This window comes from Ptychodera flava, chromosome 4 (genome assembly GCF_041260155.1).
Source record: "Ptychodera flava strain L36383 chromosome 4, AS_Pfla_20210202, whole genome shotgun sequence".
Classification (NCBI taxonomy): Eukaryota; Metazoa; Hemichordata; class Enteropneusta; family Ptychoderidae; genus Ptychodera; species Ptychodera flava.
The window spans coordinates 9,821,257-9,846,995 of NC_091931.1; the positions used below are offsets into that span (position 1 = coordinate 9,821,257).

The following is a 25,739-nucleotide window of genomic DNA, read 5'->3' on the forward strand; positions in this document are numbered from 1 at the left end:
AAACTACACGGTCACTTGAACATTGTGGCGTTGAAAGGATTTATCATGCAAAGAGGTACGGTCAAAGTTACTTTAATTTCAAGTGTTTCAATCATTATAACTCTGTTCGGCATAAATATTACGATAGCCGACATTCGAAACAATCATTTTATTGATCGACAATGTAATTCTGATTATTAGGTAAAATGAAAATGAAAACCAGATCTTTGGGAAATATTAAAACAAAGAAAGGAATTCAAGGGAACTGTACATCTACATCAATACTTGAAAATATTGAAGAAGTAATCCCAAACACTGTTTACTATTTCAACAAGGCGGAATAAGATACTTTGAGATGTAATAGTGAAAAAGAATAGTTTTATTTATCAATTTCTACTGAACCGTATTTCAGAGTAATACATTTCTGAGCATTTTGCAGACTATAAATGTTTTGTTATGGAGAGTGCGCCACAGGGAGATCTCCTTAATCACCTACGTTGCCATAGATACAAAATGACAGAAGAGAAAAATAAGGAATTGCTTTGCTACACACAGCACATAACTCGAGGAATGCAGTACATGAAGAGTAAACAGGTGATGCAATTACGAAATGTAAATTTTTTTCTCATTTTTTGCGATCTTAGACGCACACACATGTGTAACATGGACGCACCCAAATCGACTGACTCACTCGGCATGATCAGCGGGTATATTGTTTTCCAATGATGTATGACAGCTTTTCCAAAATGAAATGTAAGGTCGCAAGTTTTTTAGAAACTTGCCTGTCGCAGAAATCTAATGTACTTTTCCGTTGCATACAACAAAGATTCTACACAGAGACTTGTCCTCGAGGAATATTTTACTGTTTGATGACAAAGTTGCCAAAATAAGTGACTTCGGTCTCAGCAGAGATGTCAAAGAAAGTGGAGGAGTGTTCGTAGAAACGCCATGGGTAAGTCATTTAACTTGATATGTTGACATATTTCGTTTGGAACAAAGCAATGTTGAACTCTTCGATTCGCGCATTACTTCGAATTCAGACCTTATTCTGACCTTCCAAAATTTGAATACTAGATGGAGCTGATATGGAATTTTGGGGTGTTGCGAATTCGAATATTTAGTGTATACTGATTGTTAGGATGAAGATCAGTCTATGACAATTCTAAACTCGCGATTGAATTCTAAATTCTTCTGAATCAATGTAACTTTTAACTATCGACAGGCCGAAGGAAAAACTGCGATACCATTAAGATGGATGCCACCTGAATTTCTCACCCGGGGAGAGTTCCATTTCAAAAGTGATGTGTAAGGACAAATAATTCTACATCAATGAGCTCAATACTTTATGATGCTCCAGAAAGTGACATTAACACGCAAACAATCTTACACTCCTACGAATTATGCACAAACATCTTCACAACGTTACTATATTCCTTTGATCAATATTTCCTGGCAAATACGAAACCTTCATGCAGAACGCCAATAGTAATTTCGATGAAATGGGTTTTATCTTTGAGTGTGTAAGTGAAGCTTCGCACTAAGCTTCTTACTATGTAAGGCAATTATAATGTCTAATGGATAGCAGAATTTTCTAATTAAAGTTTACATCAACCATGAACTTTTTCAATATGGCTATTTTTCTGTACCCTTTTTTGTATTACAGGTGGTCTTTCGGCGTGGTATTTTGGGAAGTCGCCACTCGTGGTATGTTTGTGACATGTACTGATTTGTAATTGGTCATATCAAAATACATATGTTACGCCAGCAATAACAAATGTTTTATTATAATTTGCTGTAGCTGTACGTAATGTTTTGTGGTGTATTGCACTTCTCGCAGAGTGAAGTGATGTGACAGGCACTGATCACTCATCAATAGAAAATCGTTTTCCTGTTGTAGGTCTTGCAAGAATTATGGGATATGTTCTACATACAGGTGGAGTCCCGTTCGAAGAGGATACGTCTTACCAGTTCGTTCGTAGGATTGCTCGTGGGGACAGGTTACCAAAACCGGAGATGTGCACAGATGAAGCGTGAGTTATTGCTCTTTGCCAGATGGTCCGTTTCTTATCCTGTGTAAAGTAGAACAGCTAAAATATAAAATTCCAGCAGGTCCTGTTCAACGTCATCTATTGTCATAGTATCCTGTTTATTGAAGGCAACCCGTTGTGATAGTAACCATGCAATTGAAAAATTCTACCAATAATTTTATCCCAGTAGGTTTTGCTGGAAAAATTAAGTAACCTAAAACTTACACTCCTACTTGGTACAACTTTGCCGCCTTTTGTTTCATTACATTTCACATATGAGGCTCCACTTAAAAAGCTCTGTAATTTTTAGCTCACGTGTGTAAACACGTGGGCTAATGTCATAGCGATGTCTGGCTGTCTGTCCGTGTGTGTGTGTGTTAGTGTGTGTGTGCAGTGTGTGTGTCTGTCTGTCTGTTTACACGATAACTCAAAAACGCCTGAACGGATTCAGGTCAGATTTGGTACACAGATACCATATGCTACTTGCAAGAACTGATTAGATTTTGGTTAGTTTGATTTGCATATTAATGAAGTCATGCAATATTGTTTTTTTCCGTACAATGGTTTCCCTATGGAGAATGTAATGACAGTGTAGACATATATCAAGAAATACTGCACAAAATTTCATGAAACTTTTTACAGATGACCATCTAAGAACATTATGATGATACTGCGAGTGTCATGTCAATTATATTCTCATTTGCATATTTAATGAACTTTTGTTATTAGCGAGATAACTCTCACTTTCCTGCACCAAACTTGATGATATTTGCAACAGAAATTGATCTGATATATACCTAATTGTAGTTAGAAGCATTTGGCAGTGTCAAGTTAATAAATAGCTCATTTGCATATTTTATGAAGGTTTGTAATTAGTCATATAACTCCCATATAACTTCACCAAATGTAATGAAATCTGCTGCATATACTGATCTGACTATTATCTGACTGTAGTGTAAAGCATTTAGTAGTGTGAAATTAATTAAGGGTTGATTTGCATATTTAATGAACTTTGTAATTAGGTATATAACTCTGAAATAACGGCACCCAAGTCAGTGACATTGGGTACAGATATTGTTTTGATAAATAGCTAATTGTACTGAGAAGTATTTGGCAGTGTCAACTTAACAAATAGGTCATTTGCATATTTTATGAAGTTTTGTAATTAGTGATATAACTCCAAAATAACTGCACAAAATGTGATGAAATCTGCTGCAGATACTGATCCGACAGATATCTAATTGTGGTGTAGAGCATTTAGTTGTGTGAAGTTAATTAAGGTTCATTTGCATATTTAATGAACTTTATAAATACTGATATTACTCCAAAATTACAGCGTTAAATTTGATAAAACTTGCTACAGATGTTGATCTGATAAATATCCAATTGTACTGAGAAGCATTGAGCAGTGTCAAGTTAATAACTAGCTCATTTGCATACTTCATGAAGTCTTAAAATTAGTCATATAACTCCGAAATAACAACATCAAATGTGATGAAAACTGTTGCACATACTGATACGACAGATATCTAACTGTATTGTAAAGCATTTAGTTGTGTAAAGTTAATTAAGGGTTCATTTGCACATTTAATAAACTTTTTAATTAGGTATATACCTCTGAAATTGCGGCACCAAAATTTTGTGAAACGTGCTACAGATATTGATTTGATAAATATTTAATTGTGCTATGAATCATTGAACAGTGTCAAGTTAATTTAGGGTTTATTTGCATATTTAATGAACTTTGTAATTAGTGACATTACTCTAAAATTATAGCATTAAATTAAATAAAACTTGCTATAAATGTTGATCTGATAGATATCTAATTGTCCCAAAAAGCATTGAGCAGTGTCAAGTTAATGAACAGCTCATTTGCATATTAAATAAATTTTTGTAATTAGTGATTAAACTCCGAGAGTACTGTGCGAAGTTGAAAAAACCTGCTATATATAGTGATAACATATATCTCATTGTCCTGTGAAGCGCACTACTATTAATGAACCTGTTGTAAAACACGTGAGCATATTCAGTTCATATCTGGTTATATTTTTTATTTTAGATATCATATTATGTGCAAATGCTGGGAGAGATCATTGGAAATGAGACGTTCAGCAGAGCAGTTGACAGTAGACCTAAAATTACTAATCGAAGGCCAGGTAAGGCACTTGTTTTCCCCTGCAATCTCATTCCTATCCCTTAATAATCGTGCGTGATTTCAATGCCATGTATGATCATGAGATGATTGGCTCGGTACAAGCTACGCGCTGTTTACTGAAAAAGAATTTCTATCGCTGTTCTATTGTTTATGTAAGGATAATTTATTGTTTCTCTTACGCGCTTTGTCATTAAAAAGACTATCACAGTTCATATCGTAAAAGTAGACAATAATTTATAGAAGAAGGCCAAAATCCCTGGATCGAATACATGAAGAAGCACATCGAAGGCTAATTTCATTCCAGAACCTTTAAAATATAATACATGAGGTATTTTATTATTTTATTGCAAGGTTATGGAGTTCGCTCAAGGTCGTTTCAGCGTATTAAGATGATATTATAGGGTAATAACGATAGCATTAAACATACTATATGATGATTTGATCAACCGTTGCATTAACTCTGAATTACATAAAAATGTAGCATATCACCAGGACTCGAAACAAAACGAATCAGTAACACAGCAAGGCATTGTAGAATCTATTGACATAGTTATACATCATAGACATGTAATTACGTTTTTGTCAAGGTTATCATTGCTTAAAAAACTGACAAGCTTATCTTTATTGCCAGGGTATGTTCATAGCGACGTTTGGTGATAGACGACGGACGGAAGAAGAAATTTTGAAAAAAAAGAACAATAAAGCGCTGCTTTGATGAGAAAAGAGTTGTAAGAATCTTATTTTTAAGCCCTAATTCAAAAACGAATTGTATAGCTAAATTAGAAATAACCTGTTAAGAAAAGTGTTTGTATACTGTTGCTTTTACTAGTATTCTGAATATATACGTACAGGGAGCTTAAATAGTAAGTAGAAATGTAGCCCTGCGTATGATGCTGGTCTTTTTCCGGCGTTTTATGGCCTCCCAACACACACAGTCCTGCTGACTGTCATCGGAAAACACGGCGACCGCGGTCCCGATTTGGACCGCGCTCGAAAAAGTAGTTTTTTGTAAATATTGTCGGCCGAAATCAACTCGATTCCACTGTATGCCTACCTGAGTAAGTCAATCGCTTACAGACTGCAAAGAAATTTGCTCTCGTGACGTCCCAGACCGTTAGTTTACCAGCGTGCAGCAATCCACGGGCAAGGGTCCAGCGGCCTGCCATTAGATACGTTCATGCAAGAGGTTGCAATTGCTTTTGGATGCCTACATGTTTTGTCACAAGCACAAATCAGCGGAATATTTATCTTAGTGTATGTAATGTTATATTTTCAACCCGTTCAATTACGATGAATCGTTTTCGATAATAAGCAAAATAAATAGATTTTTGTTTCGTGCTTTTCGAGTAAAGTCACATTTCAGATGGCCCTAGAACGCATTTTAAAGAAATGCATCTTTTCGTAAATTAAATGTCAGCCGGGGTTGTGAGATGCCCTTGCAAATACTACAAACGCGTTTGACATCATGGATACATTTCATAAATATTCTTTTCCCTTTGGAGATAGTGTGTTACTTTTATAGCTAAGAGGAATCAAGCAACAAATACAGTTTATTATTTTACACCTGCGTCTGTAATCTATTGAGTTTCATCGTGCAGTAAGTTCCGGTATAAGAGGACGCGGAGTCCAATATCTTTGACGCGGAGTAAAATATCTTAGCGTTTGTGTCATAAGTAAGGGCACAAGTACAGGTTATTTTTAAATATTCAGGGGAGTCAGACAAGGAGATTGTATACCACCAATGTTATTTGTGCTGGCTTTGGAAATTTTTTTGATTTCTCTCAGGTCTGAGAAAAATATAAAAGGTATTGATGTACATGGGGAAGAGATTAAAATGCTTCATTTGCAGATGATCTTACTTGCTTTATACAAGATGTAGATTCTGCAAAAAATCTCTTTAAATTATTGGACAGATTTATAAGTGTTTCAGGTCTCAAAGTAAATATAAATAACACTGAAGCTATGGGGCTTGGAAAACAAAAAAATTGTAACGATAAACCTTTGGAGGTAAAATGGACAGATGACCCAATTAAAGTAGTTGGAATTTACATTTCATACGAAAGAGAAAGAGCTCTCCATATGAATTTTGCAGAACCTTTAGAAAAACTCAGATGTAGCTTAAATTTTTGGAAAAGTAGAGACCTGACTATTCTGGGGAAAAATTCAAATAATTAAAAGTATGGGCATTTCTAGAATTCAGTATGTAATGAATATGATTGAAACTCCATGAAATGATTTGAAAAGTGTTAATTCTTTGATTTATAAGTTTCTTTGGAAGGGTCCTGATAAGATTTCTCGACAAACAATGATTGGTACTGTAGAACAAGGGGGAATCTCTATGCCAGATATTATAACAATTTATAAAGCTCAGCGTATTAATTGGATTAGAAGACTTTGTGATTCTGGTATAAGAAACCCGTGGAAAAGAAATTATAAGAAAGAATTGGAAAGAATTGGCGGTAAATAAATTGTAATTTTAATGTTAAGAAATTATCTGTGAATTTTTGTAATTTTCTCAGATGTATGTTACAGGTTTGGTCTGAAGTAAATAATTATGCAAAATATGATGAAGAAAGTGTACTTAACCAAATAATCTGGAATAATCAAAACATTTTATTTCAGGGGAAATCCATGTTCTATAAAGAAATTCTACGATCAAATATTTTGCATTAAGGACAATTATTTGATCAAAATGGTAAAATTATTTCATGGGAAAAGTAAGACAAATGGGAGTTCCAAATTCATCTGTGTTGCGATGGTTTGGAATTATTAATACCATACCAAAAGACTGGAAACGAAAAGAAGATAAGCAGATGGTTGACAGTTTTAGAGTTCCTGGAAAAGAGGTTTTATTTGAGACTGGCATAGTGTGTAAAGAGATAAAATGTTGTAATACAAGAAATGTGTCCAAGTGGATAAATAATTGTAATTTTATTAATCCAAAATCTGAATTCTTTTTTACTAGAGTGTTTAATGAGTTTATTTAAGACTGGGATTCGTTGTATCAGTTACCTTATAAAGTGACAATTGATAATAAGCTGAAAGCATTCCAGTTTTAAGTACTGCATAATATACTTCCAACCAATGTAACGTTATCAAAAATGACGTCACCAAGAGTTAAATCTGAGAAGTGTACCTTTTGTGAGGAACAGAGTGAAACACTGGTTCATTTGTTTTATGAATGTGTATTTGTAGTGGAATTTTGGGTGGGAATTTATAGGGTATGGGGAAATAAAATTGAATCATAGACAGTACTGTCTATGATTGAATTTCAGAGTCGCCCAACTATTAGACAAATTATTCTTGGAGATGGAAGATTTTCTTTATTTTTAAACTTCGTAATCCTTGCTGCTAAAACTACATTTATAGATCAAAATGTCAAAACAAAAACCAAGTTCGGGTGCTCTCAAAAAGTATCTGCAAAATATTCAAAACTTGGAATTTCATATTGCTTACAAAAATATAAGTTGAACTCTCATCCTAGGAAATGGGACAGTTTTTAAGATTATAAGTTGTTTTCTTTTTCTCTTTCTCTCTTTCTCTTGTGTGTGTCAACTTGATATTACTTTTATTTACAAGTACACGACCTTTATTATAACCTTTATTCCTACATGAAAACCATAAGACATGTAAAAACAATCCCTGTAACAATTGGAAAATAACCTTTTGTAAACCTCAAGTAACCCAATAAAATGTTAAATACAGATATGAATTTCAGGTGCTCACGTGTTTTACAACGGGTTCATTAATAGTAGTTCGCTTCACAGAATATTGGATATCCAGTAAACAGACTCAACAGCATTCAACAGAACAACTTGACCTACTAATGTGACCCCTGAATGGAAAAAATGACTTTGAGTTTGACAAAATTAAAAAATTAGTTATCAAGCATTGGAATTGATTGCTGATGACTCGACATGTATTGACATTTATCAGACACTACTGGACGCATGAAATAATACAGTATGACATGAATTACTGCATACTTTTTTACTGTCATGAAGTTGTGTAAAACAATTGTACCTTTGACCTGTCTCATATTACCGTGACTGACAAACAACGAGCAAGGATATGTTACGCAACATTTGCACACCTCAGGATAATCACTAACCAAAACACAACAACAAAGACAGACATTCTGACAGCAGTTTAATTGAGCACATGACGACTTCCGAAAAGACTAGACGTGTATACGATCTACTAGCAGAGTGAGCATCTCTGACGAGGATTTATTGTATTATGTTTTTCAATATTTCTGTCAAATTCATACCAATATAATCGACACTCGTGTGAGGCGCGCAGTAATAAGAACACTCAGATATCTGTTATAACATTATATGTAGCTGGTTTCATCAACTTTCGCACAGTACTCTCAGAGGTAAATCACTAATTACAAAACTTTATTGGATACGTAAATGAGCTAATTATTAACTTGACACGCCCAATGCTTCTCAGTAGAATCAAATATTTATCAGATCAAAGCAAGCTCCATCAAATATTATGCTTTAATTTTTGAGTAATGTCACTGATTACAAAGTTAATTAATATGCAAATGAGCCCTTTATTAACTCCACATATCTAAATACTTTATACCACTATGAGATATCTGTCGGATCAGTATCTGCAGCAGATTTCATCATATTTGTGCAGTTATTTCGGAGATATATGACTAATTACATAACTTCATTAAATATGCAAATGAGCTATTTAAATTTGACATTGCCAAATGCTTGTCAGTACAATAAGATATTTATCAGATCAATACTTGTACCAGAATACACTGACTTGGGTGCCGTAATTTCAGAGTTATATACCTAATTACAAAAATCATTAAATATGCAAATAAACCCTTAATTAGTATCTGCAGCAGAATTCATCAAATTGGGTGCACTTATATCGGAGTTATATTACTCATTATAAAACATCATAAAATTTGCAAATGAGCTATTTATTAACTTGACACTGCCCAATGCTTCTAAGTATAATTACATATATATCAGATCAATATTTGTTGCACGTATCATCAAGTTTGGTGCAGGAATTACAGAGTTATGCCACTAATAACAAAAGTTTATTAAATTTGCAAATGAGCAGATAATTGACATGACACTCACAGTATCATTATAATGTTCTGAGATTGTCATCTGTGAAAAGTGTCATGAAATTCGGTGCAGTATTTCTTGATATATGTTTACACTGTCATTACCGTCTCCATAGGAAAACCATTGTGCTGAAACATATGATATTGCATAACTTCATTAATATGCAAGCCATACTAACCAAAATCTAATCAGTTCTTTCAAGTAGCATATGGTACCTGTGTACCAAATCTGACTTGAATCTGCTCAGGCGTTTTTAAGTTATCGTGTAAACAGACAGACACACACACACACACACTTACGCTAATATATACACACACACACACACACACACTCACGGACAGACAGACAGACATCGCTATGACATTAGCCCACGTGTACACACTTGAGCTAAAAAATAACTTTACGTTACTGTACGCTATTTGACCTTTGACCTTATGACACCTATACGTGAACAAGGGGGAAAACAAGAGAAGATTTATTTGTATTTTTACTGAAAAACATACTGAGAAACATTCAGTATTTCACGCAGTGAATGAATGGTCATTCCAAAACTTGTGACGTTGACTGATATTATGCTGCTGACGTCAATTTTTACCTCGTGTACTCAGTGCTCTACGCGGGTTGAAAATTCGTTCTTCGGGTACGCGGCGCTGAATGCATTTCCAGCCTGCTCACGATCGTTACGTGCTATGCGCGACGGACATCCCAAAAACGACATAATTTCGACTTTTTTCAGGCAAAATTGAAATGAAAAGGTGTTACTAATGTTATTCAATTAACACCGGGGTTTAACTCCGCGTACATCGAACGCTTCGACCGTAATCGAAACTGTCCTCGACGCTACGCGGCACGGACAATAGTCTGCTGCACGATGTATACTCGGGCGTAAATCGCTGTATTTTGTGAACAACCTTATTATTACTGTACACATGTCAGTGTTGAGGAGACTGGTAGACAATCAATTTGGTATAAGTGAGCTATGTACGTGTTGTGCTCATTGTTTCCGTCAGAAACGATCATACACTGGTGTCATAATTTTTTGTATCGTCATGGTATATTCTATTAACGCCGGCTGACTCAGCATTTTCGTATAACAGTAGATTCTAAACAAGACAGGCTATTAACAATTCATGTCTATATACGAACATACGAAATGGACATGACTTGTGGACTGTCCATACATGAAAACGGACAGAGTATCAGATATTCTATATTTTACTCTGAAGTTACTTTCGAATGAAACCTTTGGCAAACGTAACTCCGATGCGGCTGTATGGGATTACTATCTTCATAGGAATTATAATTGCAAAAAATTGTTGGAGTTATAGTGACATGACAGTAGCACTGTCACGTGAATAAATCTGTCCACATGGTGATGTTTTAAAACTCAGTATGCAAGTCCCTTGATTAAGTGACGTAATTGCGTAAAAAAAATCTTCTGTTTCTCATTCGGTTCTAGAAAGTGGTTAAAATTTTCCATTCGTAATAAAAATCCCTCGATCTGAAAGGAAGAATCGAAACTTTGATGCACCGGCCTGTAAATTTGATATAGCTTCATTGATGTTAGGATTTATTCGAAAGCTCGTGGTTTTTTTAAACACGTCCACCCGAAGTGAAACTATACTTAAATTTGAACTATGGTGATATTAGTTTCATTAAGTCGGCTCCGATAGTCAAGATGAGATAGCATTTCCACTTCCCAGAGGATATTGCTCCTACATGTTTCATCTATAATGATTCCTATCAAATGCTGTAAGGAAGCGAAAAGTCAGTTTTATTGTCTGGTTCGCTTTTCTAAACATTTGTAATAGATTTTCAGGCATTTCTCAGCAATATTACCCGAGCGTAATTTGCCTCACAACGTCAGAGATTTTCGCATTATCATATACGGCAACGTCGCTCAGCTTATCAACTTGAAACAAAATTAGGTGAATTTCGTATCACGGTGTTGATTTACAGAATGGTATTTGGTTTTGTAGTGATGTGAGTACTTTCGCCAATGAAAAATTAAGATTTAGAGACAAAGGGTCTATATAGCCGCGTGTTTTTGCAAAAGCCGCATTAGTGCCCTTTAGCCTATCGGTAACCACATAGGAGAAAAAACAGACTAGAAACGGGTATTGTTCAAGGTGTGGAGTGGTTGCGTAATCCCTCAATGTACGCCTAGCCACAGGTAGCCCTTGACTCTTCTTTCCGAAGATTTCCAAACAGGCACCCTTCGCCAGTTTCCGGATTTCCGCCGATTTTTAACGGAAAGTATTTTCGGGAAAGTCCTTGTTGTTGTTGTTGTTGTCGTTTAAGGTTGAACGGAAGTGGCGTGCCTGGCGAAAACGTCAGACAGTTTGAGCTTCGGGGAGGCTAGTTTGACGATTTCCAACATTCCTCTCACATTCTTATGGATATATAATAAGTGTGTTTGAACCAAATTTTAAAGTCTTCTATCGATTGTGTCAGATTTTAACCGATTTTTCTACGATCAGTCGTATCGTCTCCTACAAGTTCGTCATGGGAGAAATTGTTTATGAAACTATAAAACAACTGGCGTGTTATAATTTGATCGGCGTGAAGCAGTGTTTCGGCCCTGAGAGCAACGCAAGGTAAACATGATTGTGACAGGCAGTTATGGGATGAGAACACCGCAAAAATTATCTTGAAAACTTTATTTAAACTTATCTCATTATTATTATTCCATTGTTTGGTGATTTAATGATAATTATATCAGTATTTGGCCATTATTTTGCAATTATTTGATCATTATATGGATATTATTTTGACATGATTATGAACTTATTTGGTAATTCGGTTGTTTTGACATTATTCAGCATTGATGTCTTGATTTGGAACTTATTTCATCATTATTATGCCATTATTTGGTGATTTGGTCATTTTTATGTCATTATTTGGTCTTTCTTATGCGATTGTCTTGATATTATCTCGATATTATCTTGACATTATTATGTTAATTCGGTTCTTTTGCCATTATTCGGCATTGATGTCTTGATTTAGAACTTATCTTATCATTATTATTCCATTATTTGGTGATTTGGTCATTTTTATGTCATTATTTGGTCTTTCTTATGCAATTATTTGGTCATGATTACGACATTGTCTTGATATTATCTTGATATTGTCTTGACATTATTATGTTTATTCGGTTCTTTTGCCATTATTCGGCATTGATGTCTTGATTTAGAACTTGTCTTATCATGATTATTCCATTATTTGGTGATCTGGTCATTTTTATGTCATTATTTGGTCTTTCTTATGCAATTATTTGGTCATGATTACGACATTGTCTTGACATTCTCTTGATATTGTCTTGACATTATTATGTTAATTCGGTTCTTTTGCCATTATTCGGCATTGATGTCTTGATTTAGAACTTGTCTTATCATTATTATTCCATTATTTGGTGATTTGGTCATTTTTATGTCATTATTTGATCTTTCTTATGCGATTATTTGTTCATGATTACGACATTGTCTTGGCATTCTCTTGGCTTTCAATTATCTGACCTCCTTTACTATCTGAACTCATTATTTGACCTGCATTTTAACCCTACCCAGAAATCATTGCACATTCACAATGGCGCAGTTGATACGGTCTGTTCCCTCGCATAGGGATAGAAAAGCGGGCTTTGCGTAAGTTTTAAAGCGCAGCTCAGCACATCAAATAGTTGGGCGTGCTCGAAAACTGAGATCGACCACAATTTTGGATAAAAAATCGATTATTTTCGGCGGCGGAACTTGGCTGTGTTGGGTAGCCGATGGTGGCCTGTAGTATTAGCTATTACACCTAGCCTAGCCCTGCGTACGATGCTGTGTGTTCCTCTACAGCTTATCGCCCCGCTCACCACGTTATGACTTTTCTGCCTTTAAGAAGTATTTTGATTCATTGCGGTTTCATACCAACAAAGCAATAAAAAGTCGTTAAATAGGTTAGCGACCGTGCCCCTATGTGTTTACAATAAAAAAAAAACCATGCTCGAGAATAGTTCCCGACCAACCAAAAATATTATGTGGCATACCTACGATAAAACATCTTCGTTGAACGAATATTTCCTTGATACTTATTAGTACCGGCTTTTCAGTCTGTAGCTTACAGGTGCAACTCTAACTGGCCGTAAAATAAGATAAAAGATAAAAGTATTGCTTTCTCATTTTTTCATAATTCCCATCTGGACTCATCTGGATAAGAAAGCTTCAATAATGGCACGAGTATGTTGAGATGATTTTGATTCTAATAATACAATCAAATGCAGTGTGGTCTATATTTGGCAAATAAATACGACAATGTAATCGCTTTGTCAAGGTCAAACATATTTAAGGCTGCGTTCAAAAAAAAATGGTGAAGGGGGGGGGCTGGAGGAATCACGATTGAAATCTTATTTTTTTTTCAGATCCCCCCCCCTCAATACCCTCAAAAATTTTCAAGTCCCCCCTCAATACCCGCAAAAATTTTCAAGTCCCCCCCCCAAATTACCATATAGCCGCATATTTATTAGGAATGCACACAGAGTAAAAAAAGTCGTTCTGCACGCAAATCTTTAACACTACCTCTTATCAGCAGGTTGTGGAGCCATATACCTAGGGCAAGTTCTAAAATTGATTCATTTTTAAATGTATCAGTGAACTTTTTGGATTTCTCAGTCTAAGCCGACTTGAGTTTATCCAACTCTGGCCAGTTCAATGGCACCAGCTGAAGAGCACACAAAATGACAATCATGAGAGAGTATGAAAATTGTGTATCCCTAGCTACGTTTAACCAAATTGTGAAAAAATGAGCACAGTGACCTACCGAATTTTTTTTTTCAAAAGTACAAGACATGTACAACTTAGATGCCACTTATAAAATGTTTTACAAAATTGACAATACTGGAAGGTTAAAATATTCCATGAAATTAATGTTTAAATCTCAGAAATTTTGGGTCTAATAATGGCAAATTTAATAACAAATAAAAGTTTCCATTTAGTCACACATTTTTCCATTTAAATTAGAGTCTTTACTGTTCAGAGTTTAACTTTGTGTTATTGGTACAATGAGATGTGAAAATTTAATTTACTGCATGAACTTGAAATGAATGGTTTTATATATTGATTTTAAGTGATTTTAGAAAAACTGACTTTTCATCGTACACTTGCATAAGATCAAGTATGGTGACCCAATCTTTTTTCTCTAATATTTGATTGTTCTCATATGCAAGAATTCAAAAATCCATGGTAACTGTTAGTCCCCTAGTCTTCTATGTGTTGCGATTTTTTTAAGACAGCGCGGCGATTGTCGTTTTCGTCCACGGTATCGATACCTTTACTGATCTCTGTGTGGCAGGCTGGGTGTAACCTAGCCGTGCGTATGTACAGGTCTTGTGTGTTTCCGGTGTTATACGGCCTCCACCATATAACATAGCAGGCCCACGGAACGTTTCGTAGATCGTCGTCGGATGGGAAGTGACTGACACTGTGAGGCCGAAGACCGAACCTCGGTCTTAGTCACTTCCCATCCGACGACGATCTACGAAACGTGCCGTAGGCCTGTACCATATAACGCCGAGAACACACGGTACACAGACCTGTACGCTCGGCTAGGTGTAATAGCTAATACTACAGGCCACCAAAGGCTACCCAACACAGCCCAGTTCCGCCGCCGAAAATAATCGATTTTTAATCCAAAATTGTGGTCGATATCAGTTTTCGAGCACGCCCAACTATTCTAGATACGCGATGTACTGAGCTGCGCTTTAAAACTTACGCAAAGCCCGTTTTTCTATCTCTATGCGAGGGAACAGACCGTATCATCTGCGCCATTGTGAATGTGAAATGATTTCTGGGTAGTGTTCAAATGCAGGTCAAATAATGAGTTCAGATAATAAAGGAGGTCAGATAATTGAAAGCCAAGAGAATGTCAAGACAATGTCGTAATCATGACCAAATAATCGCATAAGAAAGACCAAATAATGACATAAAAATGACCAAATCACCAAATAATGGAATAATAATGATAAGATAAGTTCTAAATCAAGACAACAATGCCGAATAATGGCAAAAGAACCGAATTAACATAATAATGTCAAGACAATATCAAGAGAATGTCAGACAATGTCGTAATCATGACCAAATAATTGCATAAGAAAGACCAAATAATGACATAAAAATGACCAAATCACCAAATAATGGAATAATAATGATAAGATAAGTTCTAAATCAAGACATCAATGCCGAATAATGGCAAAAGAACCGAATTAACATAATAATGTCAAGACAATATCAAGAGAATGTCAAGACAATGTCGTAATCATGACCAAATAATTGCATAAGAAAGACCAAATAATGACATAAAAATGACCAAATCACCAAATAATGGAATAATAATGATAAGATAAGTTCTAAATCAAGACATCAATGCCGAATAATGGCAAAAGAACCGAATTAACATAATAATGTCAAGACAATATCAAGATAATATCAAGACAATGTCATAATCATGACCAAGTAATCGCATAAGAAAGACCAAATAATGACATAAAAATGACCAAATCACCAAATAATGGCATAATAATGATGAAATAAGTTCTAATTCAAGACATCAATGCCGAATAATGGCAAAAGAACCGAATTAACATAATAATGTCAAGACAATATCAAGATAATATCAAGACAATGTCATAATCATGACCAAATAATCGCATAATAAAGACCAAATAATGACATAAAAATGACCAAATCACCAAATAATGGCATAATAATGATGAAATAAGTTCCAAATCAAGACATCAATGCTGAATAATGTCAAAACAACCGAATTACCAAATAAGTTCATAATCATGTCAAAATAATATCCATATAATGATCAAATAATTGCAAAATAATGGCCAAATACTGATATAATTATCATTAAATCACCAAACGATGGAATAATAATAATGAGATAAGTTTAAATAAAGTTTTCAAGATAATTTTGGCGGTGTTCTCACCCCATAGGCAGTACGATACCGATACCATAGACTTGTCATAATCACAAGGAAAGGTTCGGTGCGTTGCCTATGATTTAACAGATCAGTTTTGTTTCTTTGCTACATCGGGTGTTTGTTTGCAAGTCAAAACTCTTTTATTGACGTCCGAAAATGAAAGTAATCGTACTTTTCTGTCGGCATGACATCACTTCTCAGTTGGTCTACAACTTGATGTTCTTCTGAAAATGACATATCAAAATCACTGTCAAAGTTACTGTCTGAAAGTTCGTCAATTTCGAGTTCTTCTTCAAGCCTGTCACGGAAGAGGAGGCCTTGTTGACTGACTCTCTCGTCCATGTTTGTCGGTGTTTGTGCTCAAATATAGCACCTCACACAGAGCTGTGGGAAATCTCGTCCTACTTTTCGCATAATCTCATGTAACTATCGATTACGCACGAAGTCTCCGAGAGGTCTGACACCTTTGAAGCTCATTTTACCATGAAAAGGCCATAGTTAATCGAGACGACCGTGACATTAAACGGCGTGCCGCGTTCTAATCTGTTTTTTCCTCCTTGTCTGTGCGAAACCGAGAAACCATTATGCACTCTCAAACGGCGTTATTGAATGGCAACGAGAAGGGATTCAAACTCAGCATTTTACAGAATACAAAGTTCCGGTCTTGTCTAGCCCTTGCAATTCTTATAATTGCTGAAAACTATTCAGCTTTGAAGGCGGGAATTGAAACGGACTAAGAGCCGAGCGATGCAGGTATACTTTTAATTCAAAAGAATGCAGACAGCTAAATAGCTGACTTTCAATTTCACCTACAGTTTCGAGGAATTGTTTGTCCATAAGAATAAATATTACTAAGATAAATATGTCTTCTTTAGTATTTTGTATAAGGTCTATTTAATTTTCTTACAGAAAAATTTGTCATGAGTGCATGATTTTATCAGCGATCCATTGGTGAAAGGATTTCGTACCGTCAATGAATGAATGTTTTAGGTAGCGTTTTGCGTTCAATCTCAGGTATTTCACTCTTATCGCCTTAAGGATAAGTAATATGATAACACATATGTACACATCGAGATCGTTGAACATCGATGAAAAAGATTCAACGGTTAAAACATTAGGTTTGCACTACTAGTTGTGAAATTACATAAATATACGCATTTAAAACCATTTTACAGAAACACGGCGAAATTGCTCAGAAAATTGACGTGGCCTCTAAGCTCCCACAATAAGATTGAAAACTGAAAGTGGGAAAAAAATGGAAAACCAAACACTAAGTATTGTTACAATGATAATAATGCATTACTTTAAGCAGATGAAAATTTTGTATACAATGCAGGATACTGAAATATACTGAAATATACTGAAACTACATAGATTTCAATCCGTAATGTATTAATGCGCTCGTTAACGATTCTATTATGATATAGAAAAGCCAGACTTTTTCTGAAACATACATGTAATACATGGAAAGCCGGAACTTTTTATGAATCAAAGTACTAGGTTTTAAATTGTCTAAAATACCAGTGAAACTAAATGTGCAGCATTTGTACTCATATAAATTGGGTAACGAATACGACGTGTGAAATAAAGAGATACTAGTACTTTGGTTAAACCGTACATTTCAAATTAGTGCAAGTGTCAAATGCTTGTTACAAATCTGTGGTCAATATTTTTTTTTCTTTTGTGACTTTTTAGTTCATGAACTTACGCAATTTTTCGAATTTTGTATGGAAATGCAGTTAAATTTTGTGATTGGATTTTTTAAATATTATAACCCTTTAGAACATAAGGTAGCAGAGGGTAGTTGACGGGTACTAGCGGACATTTTTTCCCATCCAGAATTCGATCAAAATCGGTAGCGAATAGAACACAAGGTAGCAGAGGGTAGCGGACGGGTAGCGGACATTTTCCTATCCAGAATTTAACCCAAAATCGGTAACCCATAGGACACAAGGTAGCGGAGGGTGGCGGACGGGTAGCGGAAATTTTTTCCATCCAGAATTAAACCCAAAATCGGTAACCCATAAGACACAAGGTAGCAGAGGGTAGCGGATGGGTAGCGGACATTTTTCCCATCCAGAATTTGATCAAAATCGGTAGCGCATAGAACACAAGGTAGCGGAGGGTAGCGGACGGGTAGCGGGCATTTTCCCTTCCAGAATTTAATCCAAAATCGGTAACCCATAAGATACGAGGTAGCGGAGGGAAGCGTATAGGTAGCGGACAAATTACAGACATTATTTGCACTAAAGATTGTTTTGAAGAGTCAAAAGCAGTAGCCCCTAGAAAACAAGGTAGCGGAGGGTAGCGGACATTTTTCCCATCCAGAATTTGATTAAAATCTGCAGCCCATAGATTCATGGCCCGCTACCTCTGCTACCCTTCCTACCCAAAAAGCGTTTGCATAAATGAATCGTGCCCCATATTCTGCAATAATTCAAGTTGTATGCACGTCGTTTTTTTTAAGTGACAAGGAATAGATATTTGGCAATAACGTGAATCATAATAGCTTACTTCCGGACGAAAGAGTAGGCACTGCATCTAAAATACGGATTTAAGGATACTCGCTTCATTTGGTCAAAGATGAAAGGGCGTTGGAGAACACCGTGACTGAACAAATTAGTGAACATGCACTGAATGTAAAATAGATTGTGAATGTTCAACAACAATGAAGTCAGAATTTAGAAAAATAAAATGCTAAATAAGAGGTGTCGATTTTTATGAGGAAAAAATGTGAGAGTCTTTTACAGGGATGTCACCGGTTAATTGAAAATCGAAACTTATTTATGCTAATTAATGCACAGAGTAATGCAAATTTTATGCCAAGGATACTGTGCGATATATCCACCATGGCCATGAGTAACGTGTAAGTTTCGCGTAATACCGGCAGTCAAATTAGTTAAGTATAAATTACTTCGAGATCTAAAAGTGCTGAAATATATTTACTGTACTTCTTTTATGAAATAATACGAGAAGCACTAAATTTTGTATGACCACCACATCAAAATAGTATCTAAATAATATGATTAGCATAACATTTTCGTATTTCATGGATATTATGATAAACTGCATTTTGCTAGATAAGCGTTGAACAAGCTTCTCCCAGATGCATGGCTGCGAAAGTCAGGCACGTGAAACATAAACAATGAAGTTTTTAATTGACCATGACCTGTTGCATGTCTCATCATCGTCATTTCAATGGTTCTGTTTTTCCAGTCAGAAAGTTGATGTAGCGGGATATTCTTATAAACGAACTAACAATTATTATAATGGTAGTAATCAACTATTTAGGTGATTGCAGACCATGATGGGTATGTTTCATCAGGGACATAAAAGACATTCAAAAAACACACAGCCTGTTTTAGGCCGTTGAGTAATGGAAAAAGGTTGTATCAGCGACTAACACTAATAGGTCCAAGAGAAACAATTTTGTTACCCGAACTTTGTCTGTTTTTCTGTGTTTTCTAAAATCTGGCGAATTTCTCTGCTTAAATTCTCTTTTTGTTTTTACATAAGGAAGCCAATCCTATTGCATTTTCCATTATGTGTGTAAATAGTACAAGTACCTCTGAGGTAACAATTATCCGAGCTTACATCTGGTAGGCTAACATTTTAGAAAATTTTCAAATTGTAACCGACTTTTTGCATGCACATACACCAAAATAACGTTAAACAAGAAACCAATTGCAAATAAACCTAGATTAGGGAATCATGACAAAGGTTGAGACTGACAGCAAAATTACATATTAATGATTGACAGAGAAATTTCATTTTGTGATGTGCTTCCTTGCTTTTGTTACCATGTATAATGGTAAGCGTATTTACCATAGCATTTAATGAAGGGAGCGGTTTCTGTCTGTATTCATAAAATCCGTTTATGCTTTCAGGAGACTGACATTTTGTCATGTGCTTTGCAATGGTCGCCATTTGAGTAACGATAGGCGTATTTCCTTATAGCATGGACACCATGAATCTACATGCCTCGACAGTTGCGTTGTTTCCGAGTCACTTCACCATAGTGGAGGAAGGAAGCGGTTTCTGTCTGAAGTCATAAAAGCCTTTTATGCTCTCAGGAAAAATGACACTTTGTCATGTGTTGCTTTGCAATTGTCACCAATTGTGTAACGGGATAGCGTATTTCCCAGTGGCATGGACACCATGAGTCGATATGCCTCGGTAGTTTCGTGTTTCCGAGTCACTTTACTATAGCAGAGGTAGGGAGCAGCTTCTACCCTGGGTTGATAGCTCTGCTAGCGGACGGAACTGTCCCCGAGGCTGTCTTTCGCCCCATTTAAACGATGTATTCGTTGCTTCGATAAAGTTTGTGTGCGATGTGTGATAGCGTTTGTACGGACGTGAGTGTTTCATGAACTCTGAAGCGTGTGGAGAGGTCGCAGTCAGAAATTTAAATGGCTCGGTTATTGAATCACTCTTTTTTAGAGTGGGGATTTAGCCAAGCGGTTTTGTCTGTGCCTTGTCCGCTAGGTGCTTGGGTTCCATACGTTGTGATTTCGAAACCGATTGAAAACACCGTATATTCTCTGTCTGTAGCCGTGTTATCTTATTGCGTTGTCAAAAAAGCATCTGAATGGAAACGATAATATATTCCAAATCACCACTATTTAGAAGACAAAGAGTTGGCGCTCTTCTAGGACTTTCAATCCTTCTCATTACTGGAAACATTTCAACTGTGACAGCAGTAATTGAAAATGAAATGGAGCAGTACAATGTAGGTAAGTGTATATAATTCTGTTACCTCAACGTTGCAGACTGTAACATTCTCCATGCAAAGACGTCGCCCATATACGCACTTTGATTTTCACAGAAAGAAAATTCAACAACTCAAATTCATTTTGTAGTTTTTGCCATTTCATCATATCAGACTGTCCATGAACACTAATTTATTTGGTCTTCATCGAGAATGTTCGCCGAAAAACCCGTTTTCGGCGATATTGATATGTCTGAAAAATGTCTGAAAATGTTTGCATCAGTGTGCTGATTAAAGGGATATACACTTGTGTTAGACAGATCGCGGATGAGTGATCATGTGACTGCTACGTGACACTGCTTCCAGGTCAAGGGTTATTCCTTTTCAGGCAGTTTTGTCACTTCAGGTTTCACTATGTTGAAGCGCCGATAAAATGTTGATAAAGTCGTATTTGTGCATGTGCTGTGGGTATTATTCATTAATATATTTATGTCGTTTGCAACATGTTGCAGCATATGACTTGGGAATTTTTTCTTTGCTTGTACTTTTATTCGTTTATGGAAGCGTACACTCTTATTGCAGTCTGCTTTGGCATCAAATCCTCTCTGTTCTCGAAAATTGTAATGGTGTTAGCCAAAAAGAATTAACCTTTAGACAAACCTTTTCTTTTAAACAGCAGATTTTACATACCAACATGATATTTTATAACATTCTTAAAGGTACATTCACTGGGGAATTGATTTTAGATAAAGTATGTTCGCTTAACGATAAAATCTTTCCAGATTACTAATATGATGAAGATTTTGTTTGAATTCGAACATCAAAGATATAATTGTAACAACTGGTGTATTGACATTGAAATCTTTACTGTCAGAATGACATAATACTATTGATCGTCGTTTCCGATGACAAAAACAAAAAGTGGAATGATTTTATACTGTTTTAAGAGTAAAATATTTGGTCATAAACGTCTTTGTTTTTGCAGGAGTGACTGCTTCAAATTACTTTTGTACAGATAGCGTAGATCCATTTCATGTCTAATGAAAGTAGCTATAAAGGTGATTGACCATCTTTGATAGATGTGACATGATGTGAACCAGTCTTGGATAACGTGATTTGCACATTTTTTCAAAAACTGATCCGATTTCTTGAATATCAAACATTATTATACATCTACCATCGAGAACAATAGAATTTTGCGTGTGCGTTCACAGTTGAACGGTTTCAAGAGACTCATTGGACGAGTGCCAGAACATGCTCGTGTGCTCTATATACGTGCGTGTGTAGTGCACTCACACTATCCAGAACTTGCAGAAGGGCGTCTGAGATAGCGTTCCACACTTCACTGACACTTGCACTATAAATCGGAAAAACATTGTTGACATTGCACGAAAACGGTCATTACTCTGACAATTTGATGCCTTAGTCACGAATGTAAGATGTATAATAATAAGGTTATTACGAAAATACCGCAAGGGATGCACTCGGACATTGGCGCCGCGCATCGCTCTCCACTTTGCGTCGGGCGATACGCTGCGCTAATGTCCTCGTGCATCCAGTACGGTATTTTCGTTATAACCTCATAGCATTATCTTACCTTTCAAAAACATTTATTCGAATCTAGCGATATTTTACAAACGCTACGAGTAAAACTAAATGCATGAAAGTATAATATAATAGTATCGTTTCATGATATTATTTACACACAGATGAAACGTTTTTGTAGAATTAAATCCGTCAATAGATCACTTTGTTGTTTTCGATCGATGAAAAAAATATTTCTATTATAACACTATGCGCTTATTCCAATAAAATCAAGGTTGTTAAAATTTTGATTTCATTACAGTATCCCTATTTTTACTTTTATTTTACTATCCTTGCTAAATTCGAATTGTGCTTGATGATGTTATTTCATATTAAACAAACACTGAATATTACTGAATGTTTTGGTAAAATTAATTCCTCATGCAAATTGATGATCAGAGATGCACTTAAATATTCTGTTTTAGGTATCATAGTCGTTGATACTAATTACATTAAATACATCACAAGACAACGAACAATGGGAAAAATGTGTTACAAATTATTGATATTTTCCAGTAGAAGAATAGTAGAAGAATTCGTCGCCAGTGAACATACAACCAACTTGAGACAACAAAAAACCGAAACATTCGATGGAAGTGGTTCCAAAGCTATTTTATCGTCGCTTTTTATGATTAATTTTCATTTTCTTGCAAAGAAATTAAAAGATAACGTTTTAGAGTTAGTTTTGAGAACAAATCAAAATTTTTGTATGATTCTAACGACGTCTGCCTATTTGTTGACCACCAAAAAAGCATAACGAAAAGTATGACATTCATTCCTGTAAGAGTTAGAAATAACAGCTCACAATGACATTCCTTGACCTAGAAGCAGGGACAGCAAGAATCTGGAGTCAGCATTCTATCGATGAAAATCATCCGGTATTTTGAATGATCTTCAATGGACACAAGATATTTACACTGCAAATTAATTATTATCATGACTTTTTTAATGTTCAGCTTCTCAGCTCAGCTCTCAGCAGAAAGGGCCTGTTAAATTTAATAAATTAGTTGTATACAAATGCTGACTTGTACTAAAAATGAATATCAGAACGTGAAACCCTTTCCTATAAAGCATAATAACCCCCAAACATTACTAGTGATACAGCAGGCTTGCCTTGGCCACCATTTCGACATTCTACGACAATTTGCTTTTTGGTAAGGAACAGTTTTAATCACTAAACAATTACAGTTTTAATCACTAAACACTTACTATCGCACACAACTTAATATTTGCTTCCATGTGTTCTTTTTTAAGAAACTGAGAAGAAAACAATGGCATGTGATGAGGAAGTGCGCCATACTTCAGTGAATATTCCAGAGGTAAAGGGAAAAAACGTTTTCTTGTAATTTATGTATAAGATATTTGTATTTATGTCATTTTATTAATTAACCTTACTTTGATCTAATCTGTTACTATTTCCATTTAATTTTGTATTTTTACCTTAAATTTTGTATGTTTACTTAAACGCCATAACCTGTAATCAGTATGCTCTGCGTGTTAAGTTACATAAGCTAGCATAGTTGAACGTCGTACTTGGAAAGCAATCGTGAAAACATTACAATACAGTATATTTGCCTTCTTTGCACCAGAGTTTTTGAAATTGTTTTTCTTTGTGAGGGGAATGCACTACGAGTGCATAGTTCTATTTCTATCGACACATAGTGAAACTTGGCGTTGTAAAATACCCTCTGTTAACTGTTGTATTGCCTACAACTGTAATGCGTACTATATGAACGAAAAGCTAGTTACAAACACTCTCTAATTATTACCAGCCTAATTTACCTAATGAGAAATAATTCCGTGATGACATCATGCCTGTCAAATGCCAGCGACACTAAAACACTATCGCAGCACTTTATATGTTATCAAAAACCCACAATCTATTCTTTATTGGGGCTATAGCGCCTATTTATTACGTAACCCCTTGTGGTCGCGCAACACATCGCTATTTCGAATTCCCTATGTCTATTGCATTCAGGAAAATAATCGCAATCATACCAATCCGTAATCCAATAACACTAGGTCAGAATTCGTAAGACAACAGTTGTAAACATAGACACAAAACAGCAAAGAACAGACAGCTAATAGACGGTACACAAAGAAAGTCAAATTCATGAAAGAAAGATATATGGACCTCTGGTCAAAAGACCAAGAAGTGATGTCAGGTGTTTCGAAAATAGTAAGCGCATCCTGCCCCACATGTGGCACCCGCCATATATCAATCTGTAAGTCATATAGGTAAGCTTAGTGGTCACTAACTAAGGCCCCATGTCACCGATGCCATCAGTGATCATTTGTCGAAGAGAGATATTGTATTTATCTACCAGCTTGCGATACCTGCCAAAAAAGCGTTTGAATGTAGAGACAAGTCTTGCTCTGGTGTAACCTTGATTTAACAATTTGTAAGAGAGGTGGCCAAGTCTCTCTACAAAATCACCATATGAATTGCATAGTCTTGCATATCTAATAAGCTGGGAAATGTATACCCCATAAGAAGGTGAGAATGGAATATTACTGAAGAGGGGTGGAATATTAATTATACTAAAGTTGAAATCATCTCTCTTGCCATATAGCCTAGTAGAAAGGTGACCATTAGAGTCAAATTCAAGTAAAATGTCCAGACATGAAGCAGAAGAGGCCGTTTCTGTAGTTTCTTTAATCTCCAACTTGACTTCCTTTCCATTCATATCAAATACATGACAGTAGTTATGGCAAGTGCACGTGAATTATTTTACAAAATCAAGTTACCGGTTATGCCAATGGATAAGACTTACCGGTTTAGGAGCTTTCCTATTTAAAATATATATTTATTTTATTTACTGCTAATAACATCTAAACAGCACTGTGCTCAGATGGCAAATAAAGTGCAGTTTACTTGGTCCATGAAAGACTTTACAAACACCGCTGTCTTCAAAATTTCTCAAGGCGTCATGCGTATCACCTACGCTCGTCCATGGGCTGTAAGTCTTTTTTGTTACTTCCTCATGGTCACTGGGTAGAAGTTCAGTGTCGCATGGCATTAGCGGCTGTTTTCGTTGAGTATCTTCAATGAATAAAAACCTCATTTATGTTACCCTAAAAACACGTACATATAAATTCTAGGCAATACACTTCTTAACCTCATTAATGGCTGATGTTTTCGCAACGACGAAAATGAACATCCTAAATGATTATTGTTAATTTCATCTGGTTTCAGGACGCCAATATAGGTGATATTGCC

General features: G+C 35.7%; 2 long non-coding RNA genes across 2 annotated transcripts; both read left to right on the forward strand.

Moving 5' to 3' along the window:
• Nucleotides 1-423: 423 nt before the first annotated feature.
• LOC139130851 (uncharacterized) lies at nt 424-1,685 on the forward strand. The gene is made up of 3 exons (XR_011551996.1): nt 424-931; nt 1,202-1,284; nt 1,643-1,685. It is a non-coding gene; the product is annotated as an uncharacterized lncRNA (long non-coding RNA).
• A 114-nt stretch (nt 1,686-1,799) lies between these two features.
• On the forward strand, nt 1,800-5,297 carry LOC139130852 (uncharacterized). The gene is made up of 3 exons (XR_011551997.1): nt 1,800-2,009; nt 4,066-4,162; nt 4,793-5,297. It is a non-coding gene; the product is annotated as an uncharacterized lncRNA (long non-coding RNA).
• The last annotated feature ends 20,442 nt before the right edge of the window (nt 5,298-25,739 follow it).